This window comes from Equus asinus, chromosome 1 (genome assembly GCF_041296235.1).
Source record: "Equus asinus isolate D_3611 breed Donkey chromosome 1, EquAss-T2T_v2, whole genome shotgun sequence".
NCBI lineage: Eukaryota > Metazoa > Chordata > Mammalia > Perissodactyla > Equidae > Equus > Equus asinus.
Genome location: NC_091790.1, coordinates 188,804,381 through 188,826,860, shown reverse-complemented (window position 1 = coordinate 188,826,860; position 22,480 = coordinate 188,804,381).

Here is a 22,480-nt window from a genome sequence, read left to right as displayed (position 1 = left end):
CTCACATGGCAGAAGGGACAGGGAGCTCTCCAGGGCCTCTTTTATAATGGTACTAATCCTATTCTTGAGGCTCTGCCCTTGACCTCCCAAAGGCCCCACAAAGGCCCCAAGTTGAGCGCGAATAATGAGAATAAAGATTTACCACTGACTCTTGGCAGAGACCTGGGGATGTTGCCTGGGGTGTGGCAGCTGCCTGTTAAGCAGAAACATAAACCCATGCATGCAGCGAGGGCCTGAATCCATGCTGCCACCACCTAACCACGGTCCCCTGCCCCTGGCTTCTCTTTCAGGGGAGCTTGGTGGGGAAGCTCTGAAATGTCAGAGTGGGGCCCATGTTAGTGGGGGCCCTGGGAGCTACCCCTCTGAAGCACTTATCGGTCAATCTTTGAAGCTCTGAATTAGTTAAAACCCAAGAGGCTGAAGGTCCCCCATTTGACTGTAGTTGGGAGATTCTTGGAGCAATGATGCTGCTACAGAAAGATTTATCAGGTATAAAAAAAGCTATCTTTAGCCTATGGGTTTTTAGACTGGTATAATGAGAAGTTTTAACCAGTCCAGCCTGCAATATGGGAAAAATTCCCAACAGGAACCTATTTTCTATGGTTTTGCATATTTACCAAGTGTTTGTAAAAATCTATATCTGCAGTTTTAACGGCTTTAGGTATTTCAAGGGGTAGAATGGACTTCCAGGACTGGAACCCTGATTTCTACCATTTAGCAGTAGGAAATAAGGTTTGACTTGCCTCCATCATCCAGGATCCAATAGGTTGGGAGTTGGGGGTGACTATATAAATGTTCCCTTTTATTGCTCCTATTTCAAGCCTGTTACACTTGGGTTCAAAAAAATCATCATTATTCAGCATTTTTGACTTGAAAACAGAGCTCAATTAGAAAAGAGTCACGGAGGAGACTGCATCACCACCTCACCAGGCAGCTCCCCCAGGCGCCCAGCGCCTTTGTTTTCAACTTCCTCCTTTTCTCTCAGTTGACCTTTTGGAGGTTGTCAACAGATAGTGAAACAAAATAAAACTGGAGCCCAGAAGCACAGGGTAGGCATGTGGAGGAGGTGCCGGTCCCTGGTGTCCTCTCTTCTCACCTCTGTTTGTGCAGAGAGTTCAGTCCTAATTCCTGTGCCTGCTGCTTTAGGCTCACCACCATCGCACAACTTAGAACTGGAACTTGCAATTCTCTAGTGAGGCCCTGCCCTCTTTGGTCTTCTACTCTTGCTCTGCTTAGTCCCGTATCTGCTCAGCTGTCCCCCTTCTGTCTGCCCACCTCTCAGCCACTCCCCAACTCCTAAAGTCCTACCCTGATTTCTGCCTCTTTAAATCCTAACTTTTCACCAGCTTTCCTGGACTACTGATTTAGCCAAAAGCTAGAACTCTCTGCTGCCACCAGCTGTAATCTCCCCGAGAAACAGTCTTCATCTATTTTGCTATCCGTTTTATCCCCAGAATGGTGCCTGATACATCGTAGGAACTCATATTTTTTTGAATGAATGAAAATAGCGTGTAGTATCCTTCACTTATTTCATGTACATATCTTACATGTGTATCTTAACAAGAAAGCAAAGCTTCTTGAGGTGAGGGGCCATGTTTTATGTCTCATGAATATTCAACAGTGTTGGGATGGCTTCCACACACTTCCTATTGGAAATATGGACAGACTTCAGGAACTCATGGGTGGAGAGGTTGGAGGCTAGTCCTAGTTTCTTTTTCTAAATGTTTTGCAGTGAAAGTATATGGATATTTGGTTAGAAAACCCCATAGCACTCTTCTCCTCTGCTGTCAAAAGAGCCTGCCCTGTTTTTTGTTGTTTTTTTTTTTTTTCAGCTTTTAACAATTCTAGTAATCACATCCTCACCACAATGAGCTTTTTAATTCCTTTTAATGATAAGCCTGGGTTTCCTTCAGAGAGCAAAAAAGAAGACTGCTGAGTCACTGCTGCCATTTTTAGGTGAACCTTTTCCTGTTTATAATAAAGTAATACATGCTGATTATAGAAAAATATGTGAAAGTATGGAGAAAAGACTGAAAATCACCTATAACTTCATGTCATAGGAATAACCACTCAACATTTCCTTTATAATATTGTTTTACATAGTTGGGATCACGTAAATATGTGTTTATATCCCACTTTGTAAACATCATTATTGTGTGAATATTTCCCTATGTCACTAGAAATGTTTCCTAACAATACTTTTAATGGTTCCATATAGCTATATCATAGTTTATATATTATGTTTTATGACATCATTGTGTAATATTATAAATAGTGCTATGGCGAATGTGTTTGTGAATCAATTTATCCTTCCACAAGCAGTTTAATAGAGTATTCCTCCCCAACGGAATCTTCTCAAGTCTTTTAACCTCTGATAATGACAAATGACATATCATTGTTATTATTTTTCTTTAATGAGTAAAGTGAAGCATTTTTCAAGTGTTTGTTGACCATCTCTGTTTCTTCTCTTGTGAAGTGCTATCAGTTCTTTTTTCTTTTTATCATTTTGAGTTTTAGTGTTTGTCAGTCTATATGAGCTCTTTAGAAATAAAGGCTGCTAGCCTTTTGCCATCCTAATTGTCATAATAAAGCTTAACCCTTTTGCTGCACTAGGGCCCCTGGACCAAGACACATATTTAGATTCTAAGTCTGTGTGTTGACTTGATGTTCGTCATTTGAGAGCCCCAGGGGAGCAAGTTCCCAGGGAGGGAAACAGAAGGAAAATATTCTCAGACTATTCATTTGAAGCAGGGTTTTTGTCTGTTTGATTTGTTTTTGTTTTTAGTTTAAGCACTTCTGAAGTTTTCACGCTGATAGGATGGTGGCTGAAGAGACGCAAACATCCTATCCTGTTCTTCTAAATTATGCTCTTGTCGGTTTCATATTCAAACAGTGAAATTTTCATTAGGTTGTGTCTGAGGGAAGCCTGGAATTCTGGCAGATTGTTGCAATGAAAAGTCCCCCTGACTGTCCACCATGCTGGGTGACAGGGCCTCAGGCTGTCCAGACCCAGCGTGCAGGATACCCAGCAGGCAGAGAACCCATGATCAGAGAGCTTTTTCCCAGCGCAGGTTTGCAGGTACTCCTTGAATATAAGGAACCCTTGAGAAGGGTTGAGTGAGCAGGGAGGCCATTTCTTGCTATTGACACTTATTTACTTAAGATGGCTGAAGTACCGCTTGCTCTCTTGAGTTGCAGAATCAAAATGAACTTTACCAACTGCCCATATACCTTTGTTCCCTTTCATAGAGGTTTGTAGCTCCAATCTCCATCTCCCAAGCGGACTTTGTGCCTTTTTCTTATATGCTAAAATATCTATCTGCTGGTCTAGTGGGTAAGATTCAGCACTCGCACCACCACAGCCTGTGCTCGTTTCCTGGTCAAGGAACCACACCACCCGTCTGTCAGTTGACATACTGTGGCAGCTGCGTGTTGCTGTGATGCTAAAAGCTATGCCACTGGTCTTTCAAATACCAGCAGGGTCACCCATAGTGGACAGGTTTCAGCAGAGCTTCTAGACTAAGAGAGACTGGTGAGAAGGACCTGGCCACCCACTTCTGCAAAATTGGCTGTGAAAACCCCATGAATAGCAGTGGAGCACTGTCTGATACTCAGTGGCAGCAGTGAGAGGATGGCACAAAAAGACCAGGCAGGGTTCGCTCTGCTGTCCACAGGGTCGCTAGGGGTTGGAATTGACTCGACGGCACTAACAACAACAGAAATATCTGTAGCTTAGTCATTGTATAACTGTTGTATACAAATCTTGATCATACACTTATTTTATAAGCTCTAATTTGTCACTGCTCCTAATCAGGGTTTTACATATTACATTTTCATCTTATCCAAATATCTGAGATCCCCACAAATTCCCTTCTCCTCTACTTGGTCTTATACAAAAACAACCAAAAAACTCCAAAAAACCTCATTCTGTTTTTTCAATTCATTCTTCCTGCCTGAATGTCTAATGATATTCAGTGAGCAGACTTTATCCAGAGCTGGAGTTTATTCACTCTCTTCTTGAACCATTTACCCGAATTCACCTGCGGTGCCTCTGTCACAGGTAATGCCCCGAGGCCAGCCTCAGAGAGCACCCCTACACTGGCTTTCCTATCAGGTGACCGCTCATCCACAAGCAGTGGAAATTCTGTTTCATTCATTCAGTGGTTAATAAACCCTTACAGCTTGCCCACTGGAGAGGAATGGGAGTGCCACCAGAGAATGTCCCGTTTAGTTAGACTTGCTTCTCTAGGAGGGTGGTGACTAGACTCTGGAACATGTGAATTCCTCCACCAGGAATAATATATGCTCTCCCTGGCAGGTGTGTATATGTTCTGGAGCTTGCCACCAAGGATGACTCTTGCTATCAAGGGTGCCCTCTTTTCATAGCAACATTAACAATAACTTGACATTCTTCCTGTCTCTTTAGGAACCCACGCTGTTACTGCACGTGACCCCTCTTGGACCTCCTCTCTTATTCTCGCTCCCCCTCCCTCCCTCAGCTCCTTCTACATTGGTTTCTTTGGTATTTTCCAAAAGCTTTAGGCAAGCTCAGGACATTTGTACTTGCCATTCTCCCTGCCGGAATCCTCTTCTATTAGTTACATGTCTCCCTCTCTCGCCTCCCTTGGGTCTCTTCAAATGTTCCCTTCTCAGTGAGGCAGTCGCTGGTTAGCATTTTAAAACTGTAACAACCCCCCTCCACCTCAACAGCACCCAGCACCCGGGACCCCTGTGCCCCTGCCCTGCTCTTCTTCCGTAGCATTTATCACTGTCTAACATTCTAAATATTTTATTTACTGTCTCTCCTCCCCACCCCTAGTCGAATGTAAACTCCATGAGGGCAAGGATTTTTGTCTGTTATGCATATCTATGGCTGGCTGGCTGTCTATCTATCATCTACCTATCTATCAAAAATCTGTCTTTTACTGTTATAGCCCCAACAACCAGGACTACCTGGCCCATAGTGAGCAGTCAATAGATACCTATTGGATGACATATGAATGGCTGAATGAACGTCAGCAATGGCACACAGAGCTTCTCTATAGCTCCTCCTCTGTTTATTTTTTTGACATGCTTCTCTGTCCTGGTTCTCTATCTTTTGGTCCTTCTCTGTTCTTTTTTCTTCCCATTTCCTAAATATAAGTTTTCCACAAGGTTCCTCTCTTGCTCAGATGGGTCATATAAGGCTACAGCTTGAATAGTTGAACATTTTGAGACCACTTGAGAGAATGGACACTAGATGGTGACAGCTGAGGTCAGAGGGCAGCAGCTCCCTCCCTGACCCGGCATCACTAGAGGGGTCGCTACCGTGGCCTTGAGGGCTGCCTGGTAGAAGTTTTCTGTTGTCAGGCATTACACATTTTGCAAATTTTGCAGAACAGAAGCTTGAAAGAAAAAATAGGTAGGTTATTAGGTGGTTATCAGCTACAAATTCATCTCCTGTCCTTTCTTTTCACTAATGATTTAAGAAAGCTATAGGGGACTAGAGAGGGAAGAACTCGCTTCGAGAATTCTCTTTGATCACTGGAAGGGGTCTAAGAAGGAAGCTAATTTGACTGAGGGCTTATTAATAATTAAAAACTGACCTCAAAATCTCTGGTGCATTTGCTCTGTGCCAGGCTCTGTGCTAAGCATTAGTAGGTACTATCTTATTAAGTTCTCATGACAACCCTATGGGAGCAGATTCACTATTATTGTGTCCATTTTCAAGAGAAGGAAACTGAGGCTTAGTGAGGATCAGCAACTTCCCCACGTTCACACAGCCAGTGTTGGTGAGGTCTGTCAGGCAGGACTGTCATAATCACGGTAAGAATCTGCCTCTACTGTGCACGACCCTGCAAGGCCTGCAGGACGTTATCATTATTCACACTCCATGTGGTAGAGACAGTGTGGAATAATGGTTCTGGGCATGTTTGAAGCTGTGTGTTTGGGTTCAAATCCCAGCTCTACCATTTACTACCTATGTGACCTTAGTTACTTAACATCCCTGTACCTAGTTTTCTCATTTGTAAAAGGGGTATAACAATAGAAATTATTTTGTAGATGTTATAGAAATTAAATGAGGTAATTTATGTACAGCACATGGGACATTACCTAGTAAATACTATTTTAATTATCATCATCATCGAGAGGAAACTGAAGCTCAGAGAAGTTAAGCCCAGGCCACCCGGCCTGTCAGCGTGAAATTCTAGGGGAGACAAATAGTGCTGGAGTTTATTAACAGGGCTTCACTGGAGGACCTGAACTCCAGGAAGCTGTCCTCGTTGAGGTCTGGTGGTGAGGACTGCAAGATGCAGCCATTATGTAAGGATGTGGTGGTAAGAGTATGGAGCCAGCCCATGTGGGTTTGTGTCACTGTTCTGTCACTCACAGTCGTGTGACTTTGGGCATATCACATAGCCTCCCTGTGCCTACATCCTCATCTGTATGCATCTGCTGGCCTGTTCCTGGGGACGTTGTGAGACTGAAGTGAGTTAATCTTATCCCTACAAACACACTGGTGCCTGGCACTTGGTACATACGCTGCACCTGCTCTGATGATGCTGATTTGGGGGGAGAAAGGGAAAATGAGGGAAGAGCAAGGCAGAGGGGGAGGGCTGGGAGTGTAGCATGAATGGAGAGAGAAGTGAAGCCCTGGGAAGAAAATACTAGCATATAAAGCCAGAAAAATAGACTCTGACAGGGTAGAGAGCCAGGTTGAGTGCCTGCTTGCCAGACGAGGCTGCCAGCCCATACTAAAATCTCTCTCTGGCTGAACACATTTAGGATTAGTGTGATCATGGTTTGGGTGTGGCTCTGACAAAAAAAAAAGGGAAGAAGAAAGGGAAATGCATCATGTTTCCTTTGGCAGAAACCAAAGGTTCTTGTTTTTCAAAACCCAGCCACAGCAGTGTTTCCCATGTATTTAGGTTGTGGCAGCAGCCTGGGGGCCACGGGGGCGCAATGCAGGGCCAGGCCTCCCAGAAGCATTTAAGGAATGCTGTGCCATTGGATTCACTTAACTCTTCCATGTAAATAAAAACAGCTTTACCAGCAGAAATATGACATCAAGAGACTGCAGTATAGTCAGAGGCATCAGTCCTGCTCCCTCCACATGCAACTAGCTATTGAAATAGGCTGTTTAAATGGTTCCATTAATTTTAACCTGCTATTTGTTCAGTTGTTTTGTTGCTTATTAGCCTTTGCTAGCTGCAAAAAAAAAATTTACAAGGAGAAAAAAGTCCTTAAAAACAAGAAAATGCCTACACCTTGGAACCCACTGTCATTTGGTTTTTATTGGTGGAGCTCCACAGTCAAGTTTATGGGAGGCCAAGATTCACAGGAGCCAAAGCAGAGTTTGAAGAAAACAGTACTAGAAATGAGCAACTGCCCTTGGCTGTCACTCTTGGTTCTCCTGCTGCAGCCCTCTCTCCTATGATCACGATGGAGATTCACAGTCCCCCTCTACTGATGATCAGGATTTCATCCTGTGGCTCCATCCTGATACATTCTGTAGGATTCCCTGAGTCACAGGCCCTGGGAACTCAGTAACACACACAGAAAACCAGGTGCCACCTTCGCGAGCTTGCACTCTAGTTGAGGAGATAAACACCCAACATATATTCTAAAAAAGATAATTACAGAGGCCAGCTCCATGGCACAGTGGTTAAGTTCAGCACCCTCTGCTTCATTGGCCTGGGTTCAACGGTTCTGATCCTGGGCGCAGACCTACACCACTCGTCAGCCATGCTGTGTCGGCAACCCACATACAAAATAGAGGAAAGCTTGGCATAGACGTTAGCTCAGGGCTAACCTTCCTCAAGTCGCGGGGGTGGGTGGAGAAGAAGATTGGTAACAGATGTTAGCTCAGGGAGAATCTTGCTCAGCAGAAAAAGATAATTATAATTTTTGCAAAGGTTTGGGAAAGACATAGGATGAAGGAAAGGAGAGAAACTGGCAGGAAGAAGTGATGAGTCTCGGAAATGTCTGCAAAGGAGACATCTGCTTTGAGGCTGAGGGATGTGAAACGGCCATCCCTGGTCTGGGCCAAGAGAAGAGCCTTCCAGAAAGAGAGTGCAGTAGTTTTGTTTTGTTTTGTTTTTGAGGAAGATTAGCCCTGAGCTAACTGCTACGAATCCTGCTCTTTTTGCTGAGGAAGACTGGCCCTGAGCTAACATCCGTGCCCATCTTCCTCTACTTTATATGTGGGACGCTACCACAGCATGGCTTGCCAAGCGGTGCCATGTCCACACCCGGGATCCGAACTGGTGAACCCCGGACCACCAAAGCTGAACATGGGCACTTAACCACTGCGCCACCAGGCTGCCCTGAGAGTGCAGTAGTTTTAAACACCCGCTTGGGAGAGGAACAGACCTGAGGTCAGGGAGGCTGCAGCCCAGTGACTGAGGAGAGGGGTTGAGATGAAGCTGGACAGGTGAGCAGAAACAAGCTCCCTGAGACCTTGTAGGCCAGGGTCAGAGGTCGGGATTATATCCTTCTAGCCAAGCGCTCCATTCACTCTTGCCCTACTCCCTCAGACATCAGGAGCTAGGCCCCCAGATGGGGGGCTGAAAGTGCAGACAGGAGCTGAGTCAGGGATGAGTGCAGCAATGCCAGGCGTTATGACAATTCTGCCGAGCAGCCTGCTGGAAAGACCAAGGCCTATGAAATGCAGTTTGCACCTAACAGTCAAAAGAAAAGTCGAGGAGGAGGTAAACAACAAGGGACAGTCACGAGACCTAGACCTTAACTTCTGCAAAAGGTATTTGAGAGTCGGCTGGAAGAGAGGTTAAGTTTCCCACAAACTTCACCTCCATCGCCACCAGAGAGGATGTGGTTCTCACCTGGAGAGTTTGTAATGCTTTGAAATGGCTTCAAACCACGCCAAAATAACTCAAAGAAAGCAAAGCACAGACAAATGGAGTAGCAGACACTAGGGGGCCTCCCCGTGCACCCCTCACGCCAGTATTGGGAACCTCGGACAGCTGTCCCCGGCCACTGCTGGGCTCAACCACTGCAGCCTTCTGCTGCCCGACGTGCTGGGCGCAAGGGCAGAGATGGCGTTCCTCGCGTTCTCTGCTCTGTCCGGAGACTGTGCCGTCAGCACCCCCACCTCCCTACCGCTGCCATGTGGACAAAAGGTACCTGTCCTAATAAAAGCGCTGGGGACCTGGGGATTCACTTCCCAAAGTCTACTGAAGGCTGGGTTTGAGCCAATAAAGTGAATTCGTATATCAGGACCCACAAAATGGGGGCCGCCCTAGTGGCCCTGCCCACCCAATCCAAGCCAAGTCAGCCTGCCCCCGAAGCTGCTGCCAGGAAACCTAACATACGCCAATCACAATCCTCCAACTCAGCGTGAGCCAGCTCACGTGACCCTAGAAGAGCGGCCCTGCAGCCTACATGGAAGGCCTGGACTCCCAGCCCATCAGGTGTGCCAGGTGACCTCTCCCCACGCTCTGTAAACATGCTCTTGCCCCGGATCCCTCTGGAAGAGTCTCCGCTGCCTGTGCGGACTTGTACTTCACCCGTCCCTAGATTGTTTTCCCTTGAATAAAGGCGCGAGTAACCTCGTTACCAAATTGTTTTACTTTTGGCATTTGACAGAGCTACAGCTGAGGGGGTGTGAGCCCAGGGGTACAAAGTAAAGCTCTGCAAGATCTCAGGTGCTCATGAGAGCATACTGTCCACATATTTGAAGATGGAACTTCCAAAGATATTTGTTGTATTTATTACTTCACTTTAAGATGTATCGCTTGGAGGCCTAAGGCAGGCCAGAATCCGTGAAGCAGGAGTCAGCTCCCAGGTAAATTCCTAGAAATAACTCGGGGTCGGGGGATGGGGATTGGGCCAAATAGAACAGAAGGCAGGGGTACTGGACCAACTGCTCGAGAGAGGAGAATGTCTCAGAAAAGCCCTATATGTGAAGTTAATATGCGATAAAAGTGGCATCATAATTAAGTGGAAGAAAGGGTTTTTCATTAACTAATACTGAAGCAACTGATTAGTTAACTGAAAACAAAACTATTGTAGGTCCTCATGTCACTCCACATACCAAAATAAATTTCATTTGGATCTACGAGTGAAATGTAATGAACCGATTTTTTAAAAGATCTAGAAAAAGGTAAATATTTGATTTATGAATGAGAAAGAACACTCTGAACTTAAAAGCAAATTGAAACTACAAAGAAAAAATTTTACAGATTTAACTATTTAAAATATTCATTTCTGTACAACCAAAACAATATAAAAGTCAGTGAGCACGGAAAACATCTGCAACAAATATGAAATGATTAATATACCTGACATATAAAATGTTCATGCAAACAGATAAAAAAATTAACCCCCATAAAAATGGACAAGGACTATGAAGAGATATTTCACAAAAGAAGAAATGCAAAGGAGTTAACTGTAAAAAACTGTTTTTTCCTCCTCTGTACTCTCCACCAAATGTGTGGGAGTTTTCCCCCACCAAGCAATTCTCTTTGACACATAGATGGCCTACAATTTAACTTAATTCTGACACTATCTACCTGGAGTCAGCATCAGATCCCACAGTTTAAGAACTCAGTCCCACAAGATGTTCCCTACCTGCCTTCAGATGCCAATCACAAGTCTTGGTTGTGATTTGTGCTTCTGACCAACCAGCTAGGAGATTCCCATGACCCTTCCTTGGATTTGATTAATTTGCTAGAGTGGCTCACAGAGCTTAGGAAAACAGTTTACTTACTAGATTACAGGTTTGACATAAAAGGATACAGCACAGGTAGAGTTAGATAGAAGAGATGCATAGGGCAAGGGATGGGGGAAAGGGGCGGGGAAGCTTCCATGCCCTTTCCAGGCATCACCTTGCCAGCACTTCCGCGTGTTCACCAACCCGGAAGCTCTCCAACCTTGTACTTTAGGGATTTTTATGGACGCTTCATTACATAGGCATGATTGATTAAATCATCATTGGTGATTGAACTCATCTCCAGCCACTCACCTCCCTGGAGGTTGGGAGTGGGGCTAAAAGTTCCAACCCTCTAATCACATGGTTGGTTCCCCTGGCAACCAGCCCCCATCCTTAGAGACTTTCCAAAAGTGACCTCATTAACATAGACTCAGATGTGGTTGAAAGATGTAGTTATAAATAAAAAAGATACCTTTAGCCCTTTATCACTTAGGAAATCCAAAAGTTTTAGGAGCTCTGTGCCAGATATGGGGCAAAGACCAAATATATATTTCTTACTATAAAGCACTATATCACATCAACATTACATACCTTATGTAATGTAATCAAAGATCTGCCAAGTAAAATAATCTATGAGTTTCCCTATCAAAACTGCAGATAAAAATACTTGAGGGTCCGCCCAGTGGTGTAGTTTACGTGCTCTGCTTCAGAGGCCTGGGGTTCACGGGTTGAGATCCTGGGCATGGACCTAGCACCACTCATCAAGCCACGTTGTGGTGGTGTCCCACATAAAACAGAGGAAGATTGGCACAGATGTTAAAACCCTTGACACCAAGAGTGCAGTAAAACTGGCATTCTCATCCAATGATGGTGATGTGAAAATTCTCATAAACTTTCTGGGAGGCAATTTAGCATATCTTTTTGGCCAAATAATTCCACTTATGAGTCTGTCCTAAGGCAGCAGTCAGAAATGGAGTCAATGATTTCTGTACAGGTATGTTCATCACCATATTACTTTGGCAAAAAATTGGAAGCAATTTGAATGGCCAACATTAGAATTAAATTGTGACCTATCAGGGTAGTGAAGTTCTATGCAACCTTTAGAAAAACCAGGTCTAAAATCATACTCTATAGTACAACTGTGAGAAAGACACTAACGAAATATTCTAAAATGTTAATGTTAGCCCTGGTATCTCTGAGTTATATTTATGAAAAAGTGAAATTATAGAACAAATAAACATAAAACCTTAGTAATTAGATAAAGCAGGGAGTAAGCTGGAAAGAACAAAGTTGAGAAAGGGGAATATGTGAAAAATTGAAAGGAGAACATCATGTTCCATAAACTGACACTCAGATCCAGGACTTAGGGAGGGACAGGAGGGAGGGAGAAGATACTGAAAAATGTCCTTTCATCGTCATGAGGGAAGAAGGAACCACATACATGCATGTATTTTGTTTTCCTTTCCCAAAGAAGCCTTTGGTTTTACAGGTGAAGAAGCATAATCAAAGTTATCAGGAAAAGAGCCCACACTTAAAAAAAAAATCTTTTAAGATGTGTACCAACAGAACTAAAATCCCACTATGAATTTCCATCAAGGTGTGAGAAGCAACGTAGTCCAATAACATAGTGATCTGCTTTTGTTTGGCTGCCTTTTTCTGATGAACAATCCACTTTGCACACCACAAACGTTTATCTGTACAGACTTTGTGCAAGACCCTACTGCCCACAGTTATCCCTGTGTGTTTCTAATCAGTTATACTGGCATTACTCTTACCATTTTTGAGGCTGGAGACACACAGGGTGATGCTGAAGGGAGGGAAGGCGAGCAGAGAGTATGAGGGTAGATCATACATGGGAAGGTCACAGACAGTGACTACCAATAATTTCCCCATGCCCCTTGCTAGAACGTGAAAGGTCTGAGGAGAAAACAAACTCGTCTTACAAAGTGGCAGGCATCTGGGCAAGCTGCACTGCACGCAGAGGAGGTACTTACAAAAAGAAGATGCAGAACCCACAGAAATACTCATAAAAAGGAGGAGCAGGAGATCAGGTTCGGTTGATTCTTGTTTCTTGCTGGCTTCCTAATGTCAGGCTCCAGAAACGAGGACAATGGAGAGGGCAGTGGCAGATAGATGCAGTCCTGAGCTTTGGACCTGCTTACATTCTCAGTTGTTGTCCCTAAGTAAACAGCTCTTTAAACTTTGGTACATTTGTGCTGGCTGACGTCATGAATCAGCTGATTTCATTTCACTTTCATTTCTTAACTTGCCGGTGGCCCATGACTTTTGAGAAAGAAGTAATGTAAACAACACTTGTTGTTCACCGGACCATATATGGTACCCACCACCCTGGAGCCAACCAACCAATTGACTTAAAGAGCCAGGTAAACGTCTTGATTATATCACACAACAGTTCCAGAAAGGAAATTGGCCAAAACACTCTCAAAGCTCCTAGTGATTTAAACTCCAAGATAAACACAACCTAGAATCTTATTCAGAAGGGACCTTCAAGATCATCTGGTCCAAGATCTCGGACCCAGATCACCCCTTGGGAAGCAGTTATGCCCAGCTGTCCCCTCCTTTTCAGCTATGTAGGATGACTGGGCTTCTCTGGATACAAAACCTTGTTTTCTTAGTGTTCTCACGAGGGTGTTTAGGGCCATGCTGAAGCAGCTGAAACATCTCTTATTTCAAAATAAGAACAGAATGAAGCTTTTATTTTTGTCATCATAGGGGCTCCTAGCCAGAGTTTAAAAATTGCTTCCTTTGCTCACATGACCAGTTGGAAATTCCGATTTGGGGTTAAGCTTGGTTAAGTCAGTAGATAGCTACTTAGCAACATTGCTGAATCCTTCAGGGTTTCTCTTCCCCTCCCCCTGCACCCCTACCACCCAAAGGAGTTCTTTGTACTGCTACATTTTCCCCCTTGTAGGTCTTTTAAACTCAATCCCTAGAAAGAAGTGATGAGATCTAACAGAAAGGAAGAGCAGAGGCTTTGGATCAGGGAGCTCTGCTAAAGATTTGCAAATTATTTAACTTCTCTGAGTGTCAGTTTCTCATCTGTAAAATGGAACAATACCTACTTTGCACGGCTGTTGTGGAAACTGGAGATAATGTACGAAAGTGCTTGGTACGCTACCGCACACGCAGTAACGGCAGCAGTTATTATTAAAAGCAGGATTTCCAAATATCTAGTCTAGCCTTCATAATAATGCCTTCAAAGCAGAGACAAAATTAACGTTTTGGTACTGATATAAACTATTTACTCTGAAAATTGAACATAGTGAATGAAGTGATGCAATATGGAAGAGAGTGAAACAACTGAAACAATTTGCTGGAAGTTATAAAGCACATAGTTTTTAAAGAGTCAAATAATTCTTCAAAGTTTGTTTTGAAAAACAGGAGTCTCACACTCTTCCTTTTCTCCAGAAGCAAGCACTTTCATCTATTTTAGCTGATTCTTTAGGTATTTACCTCAGTTCTCTAAACATCATGCTTGTATTGCTACTTCTTGGTTTTTCGGTCTCAGGCATAATCTAATGACTCTCAACTACAGGAGATGAAGATTTAGCTTGCTTCTTCCTGACTCCACATTCCACAACTTCAAGTCCCATCTCCCTCCTCCTTCCAGATTATAAGATTATATTATAATCTTGTTTAAATCAGTATTCAGTATCTACAATATTGTAACTATGTAAATACCATATAGAGTAGCAAAACCATATAGAAAATTATGATTTCCTTCCCTGCATAACTTTTTGTCTTCCCTGGAGATAATAATTGCTTTAATTTTTCGTTTGTTTGTTTGCTTGCTTTTCTATGTACTTAACACTAATCCAACCCTCAAGTCTTTTTTCAGGACGTTTGTATGCATGGTACTTGATCTCCTCCTGAGCAAGGCTCCTCCAGCACCTTCCAACCTGCTCCAGTCTGGGCTGAGGGCCCTGACACCTAATACACAGCTGTCCTGCTGGAATCTCTTTTCACCACTGCCATCCTGGGATTCCTTTTGCCTCTATCCTGTGTTGGATCTCCTATTTTCTGCATCAAAGGCTTTTCTTGATTTATTCTTTATTCTACCTTTAAACTTGATCAATCAAAGTTGGAGTATAGAATTTTAGGTTAAAAATAATTCGCCTTTATAATTTTGAAAGCCTTCTTCCATTCCATCTAGCTTTCATGTTATTTTTGAGAAGTTTAAAGACATTCTGTTTTCTAGCTTCCAAAATTGATTTCCTTTCCTATTCGCATCCTTGCAGGTTTGTCTTAAAAAATAAAAATGATTATTATTTCAGTGGGTTTTTGAGAAGTAGCGAAATTAAATGTGTGTTCAGTTTGCCATTTTTAACTGGAAGTCTAATTTTTTTTTTTTTTTACCCTAGGAGGGCTCTTTCTAGCTGTCTCTTTCACTGGTTTCCTCTGACAACATAGCTGACCTCTGGTTGAGCTTGCTGCTCTTATCAAGTTACTAGCCTCCTCTTAATCGCTTACTACCAAAATCTCCATTATTTTTGATAGTATCCTTAGGTTTGAACTTCCCCACACTCTGTTCCAAACAAATTAGTTTACTTTGGGAAAACTTCAGATATCTCTGTTTGTATGTTATGCCTCTCCTCCTAGGGCAAAATATCTGAACCACTGCCGTGGAGCTGAGTGCGGAGACAGTGACCCGCTTTTTCTAGAGGGACACCTCTGCTTTTTGAGCACGGTACTGGCTGGGGCAGTAGCCTTTTCACCTTGCCTCTCCCCGCATGGAACCTCCACCCTATAAACTAGCTCGGGCAAAGGTGACCGGGACTTCAGTTTTCTTGGCCTGCTGAATCTGAGAAAGAGCCTTTGACCTCTGGTTGGGTGGAGGAAGGGAAGCCCTAACCTCTTGGCTGTAGCTGCCTGGAATTTAGCCTCTGCAACACAGAGGTAGGGGCATGAGAAATGCTAGCAGCCCGCTCCTCCCAGGGAGGCACCAGAGCCCTGGGACTGGGAGCTAGGGACAGTGCCATCTCTGCATTCTTAGCCACATGCTCCCAGAGTGAAGCTTCCCTCATGGTGAACTGGGGTGAAGGGAGGCGAGGGTTGTGGCTTAAGTGCCACAGACTCTCCCTGCTCTCACGGAGATTTAGTAGATTTTCTTGAATGAATATTTCTTTATTTGTTACCTTAGGACAATTTCCAGAAACTTTAAATTTTTTTTTTTTAATTTTTACCAGTTATAAGATTCTCCTGGGAGACTGGGTGGAGGAGCTGCTCAGGCTGCTATTCTGGAACTGGATCTGTGCCCCTTTATTGTTTTCCAAAGGGAACAGTTTTAACTGCATAAAATCTAAAGACTTTGAAATAGCAAAGAATACAATAAACAAATATGACATTACAAACTCCATAAACTTACAAAATAAGAAACAAATGTTTTTAAATTTCACATCCCTTAAATTAATCGATGAATTTAGAACTCAACTAATAAAAATACTGATAGGTTTAACTGGGAATGCCTTTGTTGTTGTTTAGGTTTTTTGTTTTCTTAAAACTAGTAAAACCAATAAAAATTTATTGAGGGGAATATTAAGCTACTTTTCCAGATTTCTAATAAAAGAGATATTGAAATACTCTTTTGTTTTGTTTCAAATATCTGCACCTGGTTTTGTAAACCATTAGTGATGGTTTAAATAATAGTAAAAATATAATACTTATGCTGTCTAATTCTAGAATATCCAATGAAATGGAAATAATGTATCATAATTAAATTAAAACCACCTATATTTAAAAACACTCTTAGTAATTCTAATTCTATCAAACATCAATAAGAGCAAACAAAGAATCAATTAAGTAACAGCAGTTAAACTAAATAGAGGTAAATCTAAATTACTTTTAAAGGGTGGGAGGGGGCCAGATGTCCGGCAGTGGGTGTGGGTGTTCAGGGATTGGCTACTTTGAAGTCTGAGTTGAAAGTGCATGTGACCCTGGATCCCTGTGACCTCATGGCATGACTCTCCTCCTTTGGAAGAAGGAAGTTGCCATCATCTGTGTGATCTTCTCCACAATCGGCAACTACATGTATCACCTGCAGCATGGTTTCAGTCAGAGGTTTTAAGAGTTCTCTTTATCATTTACAGCCTGTCTCATTCATGTGTAATACTTTCCAAGCATTTTTATTTTCCTGGTCCTTCAGTTCCTATACTCTTTCTATCCACCATCTTTTTGGGAAAGCAGATTAGGCTTTCTTATAAATGAGTGTTTTCATCCAAACCATCCATTATTTCCCTCTGAAGTTGTTCTATATTTTTTTTGAGATGCCTTTGGCCTTAGTTAGTTGGGATTGGAAGGATTTTATTTTTTTGCTCAGGAAGATTTGCCCTGAGCTAACATCTGCTGCCAATCTTCCTCTTTTTGTGTGTGAGCCACCACCAAAGCATAGCCACCGACAGATGAGTGGTGCAGGTCCATGCCCAGGAGCCAAACCTGGGCTGCAGAAGTGGAGTGTGCTGAACTTAACCACTAGACCACCAGCACTGGCCTTGGATTGGAAGGATTTTCATCCATCTTTGACCAATCATGTCTGTCCTTGAAGATGAGCCATTATCACACAAGAGAGTCCACTTTTCTATTCATTTTTGAGAGGTCTACTGTATCCTCAAGTGAAGAGATGGACCTGGTCATATTTCTATTAAGTGCTGCCAAACACAGAGTGTTACCTTCAGAGGCCTGGCCTCTGTGAGAAGTGACTCGAGGGCTTCATAGCTTTGTGTAAACTCTTTAATCTTTTCACTGACACAACAATATTCTTCAACCAAGGCAGAAAAGTATTTGGCTAGCTCTTTATTTCTCTTTAAAGTATGTTGCCTTCTTACTAAAAAAAAAAAAAAATCATAGCACACACTCAAAGGAAACCCAAAGGGCTTTGTCTCAAGTATTCAGATCCCACCACCAGAGCACTGCTCCAGGACTAACTGGAAAGATATTTTTGTTGCAGTCTGAAGGCCCTCCATGGCTCCAAAGGCAATGAAGCTCGGCCCCTGGTTGTTAGTATTCTGTGGACCACACTTGCCTGCTTGCAACTCTGTGAAGTGGTGTACTTCTAAAACAAGTGCCTAGCAACCATCAGTGGGGCAGGGCAAGTGAGGCCTAGGTGACTAAACATTACATTCTTTGTTCTGTTCATTACTGCACACACAGAAAGTGATATTATTTGTACTGTGCATTGGGGGAATATAAAAGACTGACTGCAGCCAGAGGAAACTAGCCCGTGAGCTCTGGCTACTCTAGGCCCCACCTGACATTACACAAAACTAGAAGATTAAAGTAGTGTCATGCTATAACTATAATGCATTCTCTGCACACAAGCGTGTCTGGACATAATGGTAAGACAAGTTGCAGTAGAGAACTCACATGCCCATGTTCCTAGGCAAGCCTCCTTCTTCTGATTTGAAGTTTCATTTTGTAGCCTTGAAGCCTGGTCCTGTCTAGAAAGGTTACAGGGATCTCCCTTCCCTGTAGGCTTGCTTGAGCCTGTGTTTGGTCAGCACAGACAAGCAGGGTCAGAGAAATGAAGCTCCTCACCAAAGGCATTACATCACTGATCTGGATTTCAATTATAAGAACTCAGGAGACATCAGCAGGAACTGTCAATGTCTTAACATTTCATGTATTTTCAATGGAGCCTTGTGGTAGTTCAGTCCAAGTGGTCTCCAATGGAGTGACTCATTGATGCAGCCTCCCTTCATCATGTGGCCCTGCCATTGTCAGCACTCGGTCATCTTCAGAACAGTGGTTACCTCTGCAGAGGGAGTACATCATTCTATCAGCTGAATTTACCATCTTTGTTTCTTTAAACAAAATCTCACTCTCTTAGTATCTCTCTGGCAGACTTAGACCCAGAGCCCCTTCTATCCATCACCCGGGACTCTGCCATGAGCAATTCTCTCCACACAGCCTCTGCCCATAGGAAAAAGGATAGAACAGTGAGCAGAAGCTGGTCTTGGAATCCTGGAGGGTGCCAGGGTTTGGTCCACCTATGAATGTGGAGAACAGAGGCTCTTACCAGGCTTGGTGGTGAAGATGGCCAAATGCCTGATGAAGTGATCATTGTTTCTTTGTTTGTAATTTATTTATTTGAAAGAGAAATTGCCAATTAAGAGTTTATAACATGTTTCTGAAAGTAAAGAATTCAGCCATGGTAGAGAAGAAGATCTTTATTATGGAAAAAAATGACTTAAGCAAACCCCTTTTATATGCAGAAAGAGTGTTCAACCTTCTGGGATAAAAATGAAATATAACTTTTTTTGGTGGTGGTGGGCAGATCATTCTTATTTTAAAGCCTAATTATAAAAGAACAACTTAATGATGTCAAAATGAAAGCCCCAGAGTTACTGTATGTCTTTTGTTTCATTTTATAAAGTCCTTCTGCCTGGGTCAGTAGCATCAGTGCCAATTCCAGAACCTAGGCTCCACTAGGCGTCACTGCTGCCGTGTGTTGGGAGCCAACGGTGATACAGAATCTGGGTCACATCTGTGGAGGGGATGGGGTCACTGCAGATACTCAGCCCTCCTTTCACAGTGGCCTCAATTTTTAAAGGATTTTATTTGCAGGGCATAGAACTTAAGGTTGTCAGTACCACACTGCCCTGATCACTGTAGCTTTGTACGAAGTCTTTTAAGTCTTGTAGTCAGGTAACATCAGTCCTCTGACTTCCTTCTTCCCTTTCAATATTGTATTGGAGATTCTCAATCTTTTGTCTTTCTATATAAATTTTAGAATCAATTCTATTGATAATAACTTGCTAGATTTTGACTGGACTTTCATTAAATCTATAGATTAAGTCGGGAAGAACTGACATCTTCACAATATTGAGTCTTCCTACCCATGTACATAGAATATCTCTCCATTTATTTAGATCATTGATTTATCGGAGTTTTATAGTATTCCTCATATACATCTTGAACATATTTTATTAGATTTATACCTAAGTATTTCACTTTTTGGTGCTAACGTAAACGTGTTTTTTATTTCAAATTCCAATATTCATTACTAGTATACAAGATAGCGGTTGATTTTTGTATTTTAACTTTGTATCTTGTAACCTTGCTACAATTGCTCATTAGTTCCAGCAGGTTTTTTTTGCTGATTCTTTGGGATTTTACACATAGACAATCATATTCTCTGTGAATAAATATAATTTTCTTTCTGTCTTTCCAAGCTGTATACCTTTTATTTCCTTGTCTTATTGAATTATCTGGGATTTCCAGTATGATGTTGAATCAGAATCAGAGAGTAGACATCTTTGCCTTGTTTCTGATCTTAGCAGGAAAGTGTCTACTTCCTCATCATTAAGCATGATGTTAGCTGTAGACTTTTTTTAGATATTTTTTATCAAATTGAGGAAGTTTCCCTCCATTCTTAATTTGCTGAGAGTTTTTAATCATGAATTGGTGTGAGATTTTGTCAGATGTTTTTCTGCAATTATTGATGTGATCATATGATTTTTTCCTTATTCTATTGATGTGATGGATCATATTGATATTTGAATGTTGAATCAGCCTATCAGTAGAATAAAGCCTACTTGACTGTAGTGTTTAATTCTTCTTATATATTATTGAATTGTGTTTTCTAATATTTTGTTGAGGATTTTTGCATTTATGTTCATGAGAGATATTGTTATGTAATTTCTTTTCTTGTAATATCTTTGGTTTTAGTATTAAGGTAATGCTGGCCTCATAGAATGTGTTAGGAAGTGTTCCCTCCGCTTCTATCTTCTGGAAGAGATTGTAGATAACTCATGTAATTCCTTTCTTAAATTCTTGGTAGAGTGCATCAGTGAACTCATCTGGGCCTTTTGGCAGGCTATTATTTATTGATTTAATTTCTTTAATTGACATGGGCCTATTCTGATTGTCCATTTCTTCAAGTGCAAATTTTGGCAAATCATGTCTTTCAAGGAATTGGTCCATTTCATCTAGGTTATCAAATTTGTGGGTAGGGAATTGTTCTTAATATCCCTTTATTGTCATTTTAATGTCTATGGGATCAGTATTGGTGGCCCCTCTTTCATTTCTGATATTAGTAATTTATGTCTCCTTTTTATTTAGTTAGTTAACATTGCTAGAAGTTTACAAATTTTATTGATGATAGAATATTATTCAGCACTAAAGAAAATGAGCTATCAAGCCATGAAAAGACATGATAGAACTTATATGCATATGCTAAGTGAAAGAAGCCAATCTGAAAAGGCTACATACAGTATGATTCCAACTATGTGATATTCTGGAAAAGGCAAAACTGTGGAGACAGTAAAAAGACCAGTGGTTGAGTGACATCAGCATCATGGTGGAATGAGTTTTTCCCTTTGTTTCTCTCCTACAAGTTACAACCAAACAGACATTCATTGACCAAACAGAGGATTCCCTACACAGCACAAAATGACACCTAAAACATTCATGCATCTATACGTCTGAAGGTGGATGGACTGGACCCCCAGGAGGCAGTAGAACTAGGGGAGCAGCCCTCTTCCCCTCCCCCAGTGGCAAGGATCCAAAGTGCATATCCTTACACAGTGGTTCATGAGACTGTGAATGGAGGTAGCGGGTACCCAGGCCCACCAGACTGGCCTTACAAGAAAGACTGAAAGAAGCCGTCCTTCCTGAAACAAAAAGGCAAAGGTTTACAAAGTTTGAGCAAGGAGATAAATAGACAGAAAATTGCAGCTCCATATCAGAATAGGTTAGTAAACAATTATAAAGGACTAAAGAAAAGAAAGCATCAAAAATAACTATAACCCCTTCAATTTGGTCACAAATTCACAACACAAAAAAGAATAATTTGTGACAACAAAAACACAGAAGAGAAAGAGGAAAGGGGGAGAACTTGCACAGGCTAATGGAGATGAGAGGCTATCAGAAAATGGACTACCTCATCTATGAGATCTTTTATACAAACCTCATAGTGGCCACAAAACAAAAAATCAGAGCAGACTCACAAATCATAAATAAAGAGAAAACTGAGAAAAACATCACAGAAAACCACCAAACTAAATTGGCAGACAGAAATACAAAGGAAAAGAAACAATGGAAATACAGAACAACTGGGGAAAAAAAGATAAAATAGCAATATTAAGCCTTTATATATCAATAATCACCCTAAATGTAAATGGATTGAATTCATCAATCAAAAGAAACAGAATGACTGGATGGATTAAAAAAACAAGACCCAACAATATGCTGCCTCCAGGAAACACATTTCAGGTCTAAAGACAAACATAGGCTCAGAGTGAAGGGATGGAAGATGATATTCCAAGCAAATGGCAAGCAAAAGAAAGCAAGTGTAGTCATACTTAGACAAAACAGACTTCAAGATAAGAAAGATAAGAGATATAGATGGGCATTATATAACGATAAAAGGGACATTCCACCAAGAGGACATAACAATTATTAATATATATGTACCTAACACAGGAGCACCAGAGTATATAAACCAAGTATTAACAGACCTAAAGAGAGAAATTGACAGCAACACAGTAATAGTAGGGGACCTTAACCCCCTAATTATGTCAATGGATAGACTATCCAGACAGAAAGTCAAGAAAACAGTGGACTTAAATGAAACACTAGCCCAGATGGGCTTAATAGATAAATGCAGAACATTCCACCCAAAAAAAAGAGCAGAATACACATTCTTCCCAAGTACACATGCAACATTCTCAAAGATAGACCATATGTTGGGAAACAAGGCAAGCCTTAATAAATTTAAGAAGACTGAAATCATATCAAGCATCTTTTCTGACCACAATGCTTTGAAACTAGAAATCAACTACAAGAAAAAAGTTAGGAAAGTCACAAATATAT